This window comes from Theropithecus gelada, chromosome 14 (genome assembly GCF_003255815.1).
Source record: "Theropithecus gelada isolate Dixy chromosome 14, Tgel_1.0, whole genome shotgun sequence".
NCBI lineage: Eukaryota > Metazoa > Chordata > Mammalia > Primates > Cercopithecidae > Theropithecus > Theropithecus gelada.
The window spans coordinates 17,271,290-17,281,034 of record NC_037682.1 but is presented as its reverse complement, the minus strand read 5'-3'; positions in this window follow the sequence as shown (position 1 = coordinate 17,281,034).

Sequence of the window (9,745 nt, the reverse complement as noted above, 5' to 3'; positions counted from 1 at the left end):
CAATACGTCTACTTTCGTGGATTTTAATTCTAACTGAAAAAAATGGACCAAAAAAACACAATTAAATCTGACAATTGCATGGTGAAAATGTTGTAGATAAAATATAACAAAGTAATGTGATAGAAGATAACTCAAAGAGATAGAGAATGCCTTTACACGATGGATCAAGAAGACCTCTAAGGAGGACAAATTGAACTGCAGACTGAATGATGACAAGGACACAGCCATGTGAAGCTCTAGAAGATGAGCATTTGGGGAATAAAGAAGAGCTAGTACAATGGCCCGAGGGCAAGAATGAGGTCACTACAGCTGGAGCACAGTGAACAAGCGAGAGAGTGGTGCTGGATGAGATCAGATACATGTTTGAGTGGGAAACAATTGTACAGACTCTGACAAGGTGTGAAAACATCAATTACAATTGGTGAAATAGCTTTCCTTTTACCAATCAACCTAGCTCAACTTCACTAAGTGAATTTTTTACATGGGAAAAAACAGAAATTAATTTTAAAACAATAGTCACACAGAGGCAAAATGGAGATCAATGTCGTTGACTACACCAAAAAGTCCATCAAAAACAGCAACTGCCAGAGGCACACACAAAGGTTTCTGGGAAAAGTGGTTGCTTGGATGCATATGCTTGATTTTGCTTCATCCTGATTTTAATTAGAGATGAATTAATTATAATATGATAAATTTAGTTGGTGATATTAAGGTCAAAAGAGAAGAGAGAAATTGAAGACAAGAGTTGCATCAGGTCAGATAATATTCCCCCTCAACATACATAAATTTCTCTCTACTGTTTTACTTATGACTTTCAGTTCATTGTTCCTCACCCTGATAGGTTAAACACTAAATTCTTGCACTAAAATCTTTGTCACACCCATTCTGAAGGAACCCCCACCCTGTCTTCTGAGTTGCTCTCGATCACATCACAGGTTTCACCTTTTTAAGCCCTTTTCACTCTAAATTTATCCTGTCTTAAAAATATTTATTGCTCCTTGACCTGACTAGAATTTTTCTTTATTCAAATGTGTGTCATTCTTCTGGTATATACCATAGTGCCTAAAAGTGTAAGTTCTAAAGCAAAACTACATGAGTTCAAATCCTACCTCGGGTATTTGCTATCTCTGTGACTAAAGTAATTTATTTAAATTTTCCCAGCTTCATCCAATTGTATTAGAAATCAAGAAAAACAGTATCTATTTCATAAGGCTCTTGTGCAGATTAACAAGACAATGACTTTCTAGTATGAACCATGTTGTAGTAAATACTAATAAACTTTACTAAACTTTTTGATTATTATGCTATATTATTATTATTATATTATTATGTCTCAGTACTGGACTCATCCCAGGACTATAAATCATTCCATTATAAAGATACATGCACACAGCCGGGCGCAGTGGCTCACATCTGTAATCCCAGCACTTTGGGAGGCCAAGGTGGGCAGATCACGACGTCAAGAGATCGAGACCATCCTGGCCAACATGGTGAAACCCCGTGTCTACTAAAAGTACAAAAATTAGCTGGGCATGGTGGTGCATGCCTGTAGTCCCAGCTACTCGGGAGGCCGAGGCAGGAGAATTGCTTGAACTCAGGAGGCGGAGTTTGCAGTGAGCCAAGATTGCGCCACCTCACTCCAGCCTGGTGACAGAGCAAGACTTCTTCATAAAAAAAAAAAAAAAAGAAAAAAAGCGTGCACACATTGCACACATAGGTTCATTCCAGCACTATTTGCAATAGCAAAGATGCAGAATTAGCTTAAATGTCCATCATCAGTGATAGACCAGATAAAGAAAATGTGGTAGATATACATCATGGAATACTATGCAGTTATAAAAAGGAATGAAACAATGTCCTTTGCAAAGACATGGATGGAGCTGGAAGCCATTATCCTTCACAAACTAATGCAGGAATGGAAAACCAAACATCGCATGTTCCCACTTATAAGTGGGAGCTAACCAATGCGAACACATAGACACAGGGAGAGGAACAACACATACTGGGGTCTGTCTTGGTAGATGGGGGAGGGAGAGCATCAGGTAAAATAGCTAATGCATGCTGGGCTTAATAGCTAGGTGATGGGTTGATAGGTACAACAAATCACCATGGCACACATTTACCTATGTAACAAACCTACACATCCTGCACATGTATCTGCAAACTTAAAATAAAAATAAATAAATAAAAGCAAAAAAGAAAATGTGGTACATATACACCATGAAATCCTTTGTAGCCACAAAAAAGAATAAGACTATGTCCTTTGCGGGAACATGGATGGAGCTGGAGGCCATTATCATTAGCAAACTAAGGCAGAAATAGGAAACCAAATATCACATGTTCTTATAAGTGGGAGCTGAGTGATGAGAACACATGGACACATAGAAGGGAACAACACACACTGAGGTCTTTCAGAAGGTGAAAGGTGGGAGGAGGGAGAGAATCAGGAAAAACAACTAATGGGTACTAAGCTTAATACCTGGGTAATGTATAAATCTGTACAACAAACCCCCATGACACAAGTTTACTTGTGTAACATACCTGTACTTGTACCCCTGAACTTAAAATAAGAGTTTAAATAATCACTTTTATTCAAAGTAGTATATCATCACTAGTATATAAATGCTATTAGTGCTGGCACTTTAGTACTGGATACAAAGTCAACATCATACAAACACCAGTAGTATTTCTATACACTAGCAATGAACCATCTGAAGATAAAACAAAACAATTCCATTTAAAATAGCATTGGAAAGAATAAAATACATAAGAATTGATACATAAAAGGTTGATATAGTTTGAATGCTTTTTCCCTCTAAAATTTATGTTGAAAATCCTGAATGCAATAGTATTAAGAGGTGTAACTTTTAGGTGATTAGGTCATGAGAGTTTTGCCCTTGTTAGTTTATACCTTTATAAAAGAGACTTTACATGGTGTTCTTCTCTTTTTTGCCCTCTCAGTAACAAAGCACTATCTTGGAAGCAGAGACCGGGCCCTCACCAGACACCAAATCTTCTGCTACCTAGATCTTGGACTTCCCAGTTTTTAGAGCTGTGAGACATAAACTTCTGTTTTTTATAAATTAGTCTGTGGTATTTTGTTACAGCAGCACAAATGAAGTAAGACAAAGACCAAAATAAACAGAAACCCATCTACTGTTTATAGATGGAAGACTTAATATAATTAAGGTGACAATACTAGTAGTCAAGAACATTTAGTAGAAAATGAATTTTCTCTTCAGCAAATGATACTGGGACAACTGGACACCCAAACACAAAAGAATAAATTTGGATCCCTTTCTCTTGCCATATACAAAAATTAATCCCAAATGAATCAAAGATCCAATGTAAAATCTAAAACCATGTAACTATTAGAGGAAAACAGAGGGTAAATCATCATGATCTTGGGATTAGACAATGGTCTCTTAAATACAGCCACAAACAAGCAACAAAAGAAAAATAGACAAATTGAATTTTATCAAAATTTAAAACTTTTGTGCCTCAAAGAAAACTATCTGGAAAGTCAAAGTCAATTCACAAAATGGGAGAAAATACTTCCAAATCATATATTTGATAAGGATCTTGTATAAAAATATGTAAAGAACTCTTTACATCTCAAAAATAAAAAGACAAGCAACTCAATTAAAAATGCACAAAGGGAGCGATGTCAAAGATAGAATAGGACGTTCCACATCACATTCCCTCACAGAAACACCAATATACATATCCCATCTGCACATGAAAATACCTTCACAAGAGTTCTAGATCACAGGTGAGAACTTACAGTACCCAAGTGGAATGCACAATCAAGAAAAGATGCACTGAATGGGGGAAGAACAGCTTTGCTTTTACCCAAGTCACCCATTCCCCAAGCCCATGCCACACAAGGCTAAGAGATACCCTCTCTGTCCCAGGACTCTCCTATGTGGAAAAGAAGAGTGAAGTGAGCATTGGCTTCACTGCAGACGCCTATTCAGGCCTACACCGACAGTCTCAAGCACAAGGCCTATTTGCATGAACATAAGCACCAGGCTCACCCCAGAGCCAGAGCAGGTTCCCACAGACCCAGGCTCCTAAACCACCCAGCACTAGGCTAACTCTCTTAGACCAAGGCACAAAACCAGTCCTAGTACCAATTAGGCCCTCACTAACCCAAAGCCAGGCTGGCACAAGTAGATAAGTCACCAGGGCTGCACCAGTGTCACACCACCCCTTCACACACTAAAGCTTCAGGCCAGCCTCTTTGCAAGACCGGCTCATGTACATACAGGAACCAGACCCACCCCACTGCCAGACTGGCCCCAGTTCCAGGTCTATTCTATGGTTAGACTGCTATGTGGATCTAGGTTCCAGGCATGCCTCAGTACTAGGCCAGTCCTCATGAAAATAGGCTATCAGACCACCTCAGCACCAGGTCAGGAATGCAAACCAGGCACTAGACCAACTCCTGTGGATTCAACCTACATGTCTGCCCCAGTGAGCATCTGTGGAAGGCCAGTACCCATGGACCCTGGCACTAGGCTTAACACAGGCCCAGCTCCACCATGGAGGACTCAGTTTACACCCGACCCCAGTTCCAAGCTGTTCCTCAAAAATGCAGACTCAAGGCCTGTTCCAGTGCCAGGCCAGCCTACATAAACCCAGGTTCTAAACTCACCCTGGTGGACCCAGGCTCCAGGCTCACACCTGCAGACCCATGTGTCAGGTCTGTTCCCATTGGACTCTAATGCAAGGCCAACCCTGTGGAAACAGATAGCAAGGTTATCTGCCTAGAGACCTCCACAGTCAACCTGCCCACAGTCTCTTCAACTGTTGGCTCACATAGGAATTCTAGACAAGCTGATTGGTGAAGGACTTTCCCAGCAGAAGCCAGACTGTAAAGGCTAGAAGAGATGACAACTTCTTCAAATGCAAAGACACCAAAGCAAGTTTATAAGAATCATGAAGGATCAGACAAACATGGTACCACCAAAGGAAATAAATACATCAACAGTAATTGACCCTAAAGAAATGGAGATATATGAACAGTCTGACAAGGAATTCAAAATAATTGTCTTCAAGAATTCATGGGAATACATGATAACACAGATAAACAACTTTAAAAATTAGGAAAATAATGCATGAACAAAATTAGAAGTTCAATAAAAATATATAAACCATAAAAAGAAATCAAACAGAAATTCAAGAGAGGAACACAAACAGTGACCTGAAAAATTCAATAGAGAGAGCTGCAAAGCAGACTCAACCAAGCAGGAGAAAGAATCAGCAAGCTTGAAGACAGATCGCTTGAAATTTGTCTCACTCAGAGGGAAAAAAAGTAAAAATAAAGTTAAAAAAGCCTTTGGTATTTCAGGAACACCATCCTGTATGTCAGTGTAAGTAGTAGGGGCTACCCAGAAGGAACAGAGAAAGAAAGAGAAGCTAAAAGTATGTTTAAAGAAATGATAATAAAGAAAAAGGTCCCCAAATGTAGGAAGGGATATAAACATTCAGACCCATGAAGCCCAAAGAACTACAAAAGTTAGGACATAAAGATGTCTTCATCAAAACACAACAGAATCAAATTGCCAAAAGTTAAGGACAAAGAGAGAAGTTTGAAAGCATTAAGGAAAAACTGATTTATCACATACAAAGGAATGATAAAACTATTAGGAGATTTGTCAGCAGAAACCTTGCAGGCCAGGAGAGGGTCAGATAATATATTCAAAGTACTGAAAGACAAAGAAAGAGAACTGTCAACACAGAATACTCAGCAAAACTGTTCAGAAATAAAAAAGAGATAAAACTTTCCCAAACATAATCTGAGGGAGTTCATCACCACTGGACCTGCCTAAAAGGGAATACTAAAGGAAATTCTTCACACTTAAAACAAAAGTGAGCTGAAATGAAAGGACACTAACTAACGACATGAAAACATATGAAAGCATAAACTCATTGGTAAAGATACACTATTCTAACTCTATAGTAGCCTAGAAATAAACCCACATACATCTATTAACTCATCTTTAACAAAGGTGCCAAGAACACACAGTAGGAGGAAGAAGAGTCTCTTCAATACATGGTGTTAGAAAAACTGAATATCCACAAACAGAAGAATGAAATTTGACCCTTATCTCACACCATATACAAAAAGCAAATGAAAATGGATTGAGATCTTAAACGCAATACCTGAAACTATAAGGTTAGTAGAAGAAAACAGGAGAAAGAAAATTTTTATTTTGGTCTGGGCAATGATATTTTAATATGATACCAAAAGTACAGGTCACAAAAGCAAAAATAAATGAGTAGTATTGCATCAACTGAAAAGCTTCTTCACAGCAAAGGAAACAATCAACAAAGTGAAAAGGCAATCTAGGGAATGAGAGAAAGTATTTGCAAACCATGTATATGATTAGGAGTTAATATCCAAAATACAAAAGGAGCACATACCACTCAATAGCAACAAAATTAAAAATGGACAAAGAATGAGAAACATTTCTCAAAAGAAAATATATAAGTGTCCAACCAGTATATGAAAAGATACTCAATATCACTTATTATTAGAGTAATGCAAATCAAAATCATAATGAAATATCACCTCACACATGTAGGATAGCTATGTCAGAAAAAAAGATAAATGTTAGTGAAGAAGTGGAGGAAAGAAAACCCTTGTGCACAGTTGGCAAGAATGTAAATTGGTACAGCCATTGGGGAAACAGTATAGATGTTCCCCCCAAAATTAGAAAGCTTCTGATCCAGCAATCTCACTTCTGGTTGTATATCCAAAGAAAATGAAATCAGTATCTTGAAAAGATACCTGTATTCCATGTTTATTGGAGTATTATTCACAATACAAAGATATAGTAACAACCTAATTGCCTGTTGGAAACTTAATGGATAAGAAAAGTGATTTTATATATATGTATAAATATTATTCAGCATTAAAAGAAAAGAAATTCTTGGAAAAAAAACTACTTTAAAGTTCATATGGAACCAAAAAAGAGCCCGCATTGCCAAGACAATCCTAAGTCAAAAGAACAAAGCTGGAGTCATCACGCTACCTGACTTCAAACTATACTACAAGGCTACAGTAACCAAAACAGCATGGTACTGGTACCAAAACAGAGATATAGACTAATGGAACAGAACAGAGCCCTCAGAAATAATACCACACATCTACAACCATCTGATCTTTGACAAACCTCACAAAAACAAGAAATGGGGAAAGAATTTCCTATTTAATAAATGGTGCTGGGAAAACTGGCTAGCCATATGTAGAAAGCTGAAACTGGAACCCTTCCTTACACCTTATACAAAAATTAATTCAAGATGGATTAAAGACTTAAATGTCAAACCTAAAACCATCAAAACCCTAGAAGAAAACCTAGGCAATACATTCAGGACATATGGGTGGGCAAAGACTTCATGTCTAAAATACCAAAAGCAAGGGCAACAAAAGCCAAAATTGACAAATGGGATCTAATTAAAGAGCTTCCGCACAGCAAAAGAAACTACCATCAGAGTGAACAGGCAACCTACAGAATGGGAGAAAATTTTTGCAATCTACCTATATGACAAAGGGGTAACATCCAGAATCTACAAAGAACTTAAACAACTTCACAAGAAAAAATCAAACAACCCCATCAAAAAGTGGGCAAAGAATATGAACAGACACTTCTCAAAAGAAGACATTTATGCAGCCAACAGACACATGAAAAAATACTCATCATCACTCGCCATCAGAGAAATGCAAATCAAAACCACAATGAGATACCATCTCACACCAGTTAGAATGGCGATCATTAAAAAGTCAGGAAACAACAGGTGCTGGAGAGGATGTGGAGAAATAGGAACACTTTTATATTGTTGGTAGGACTGTAAACTAGTCCAACCATTATCAAAGACAGTGTGGCGATTCCTCAAGAATCTAGAACTAGAAATATCATTTGACCCAGCCATCCCATTACTGGGTACATACCCAAAGGATTATAAGTCATGCTGCTGTAAAGACACATGCACACGTTTGTTTATTGCAGCACTATTCACAATAGCAAAGACTTGGAATCAACCCAAATGTCCATCAATGACAGACTGGATTAAGAAAATGTGGCACATATACACCATGGAATACTATGCAGCCATTAAAAAGAATGAGTTCATGTCCTTTGTAGGGACATGAATGCAGCTGGAAACCATCATTCTGAGCAAACTATCACAAGGACAAAAAACCAAACACTGCATGTTCTCACTCATAGGTGGGAATTGAACAATGAGAACACTTGGACACAGGGTGGTGAACACCACACACCGAGGCCTGTTGTGGGGTGGGGAAGGGGGGAGGGATAGCATTAGGAGATATACCCAATGCAAATGATGAGTTAATGGATACAGCACACCAATATGGCACATGTAACACATGTAACAAACCTGGACGTTGTGCACATGTACCCTAGAGCTTAAAGTATAATAATTTTAAAAAGAAAAGAAATTCTTCCATTTGCAGAAACATGGATAAATCTGCAGGACATTATGCTAAACAAAATAAGCCAGGCACAAAAACACAAATATTGCATGTCCTTACTTATATGTAAAAGCTAAAATAATGAAACTCATAGAAACAGTGAATAGTATGGGGGTTGTGAGGGGCTAGAGCAGGGAGAAATGGGAATGTTGGTCAAGGTGTATAAAGTTGCATTTATGTAAAATAAGTTGTAGAGCTAAGGTACAGCAAGGTGACTATAGTTATTACTACAGTTTTGTATATAGTACAGTAGATTTAAGAAGGTAGAGCTTAAGTTTCTCACCATACCAATAAAAATGATTAACTATATAAGGTGATGAGCATGTTAATTATGTTGATTATGGTGATCATTACCCAATGTATACATATATAAATCATCAAGTAGTACACCTTGAATATAAAAATTTTTTGTCAAATATACCTCAATAAAGTAGGAGGAGGGAAAGAAAAAGAGCATTTGGAATCAAGTCCTTTAAAATGGCTAACATTAATTTCGTACCCTCAGTGCTCTAGATCTCAAGCAATCAATAACATTTTCCAAAAAAGGTTTTATATTAGATGAAAAAACAGCAACTCTTTCTGTAGCATGAGTCAACAGGGAAACTACATGAGGTGCCCACTCTAGAATTATGCCACCTTGCCATTTAGGTGGCATTCAGCTTTCTTAGAAACCTGGGTTCAGATAGGAAAAAGGGACTCTCACAGGCTTAAGTTTTAAATATAGAGAATTCAGTTCCCCATTCAGGATGGGCACTTTTCAAACATGTCTCTCCAGGATATCTGCTTCTAAGACAAAGTCTTTCCATCAAGGGAGATAATTAATTCCTGGGAGAGAAAGCAACAGCTACGAGACAAGGTCTCTGAATCTTTGTAGAAACCTCTTTAAATACACATGCAGTGCAAGGTAAAAATGATTTTTTTGTTTTTGTTTTTGTTGTTGTTCACATCTCCAGAGCAAGATTCATCATGAGCTGAGTGACTCATTTAAATGTATTTCCTCCACACTTTCTTCATCTTGCCCTGAGGGGACCAGAGCCATGTCAAGAGGAGCAGTTTTTTTGTGAAAATGTTCAGAGGCTTTAGGCTACAAGAAAATATTTAGACTTACAAACAGACTTTCTTAACAACTGTTGATTTGATGTTGAATCACCTGAATAAGCTCTTTTGAAGTGTGAAATACCTTTCACATTGAAACTTACTTATTCCAAGAAAAGATAATTTCAAATAACATTGTGTCTGAGCACC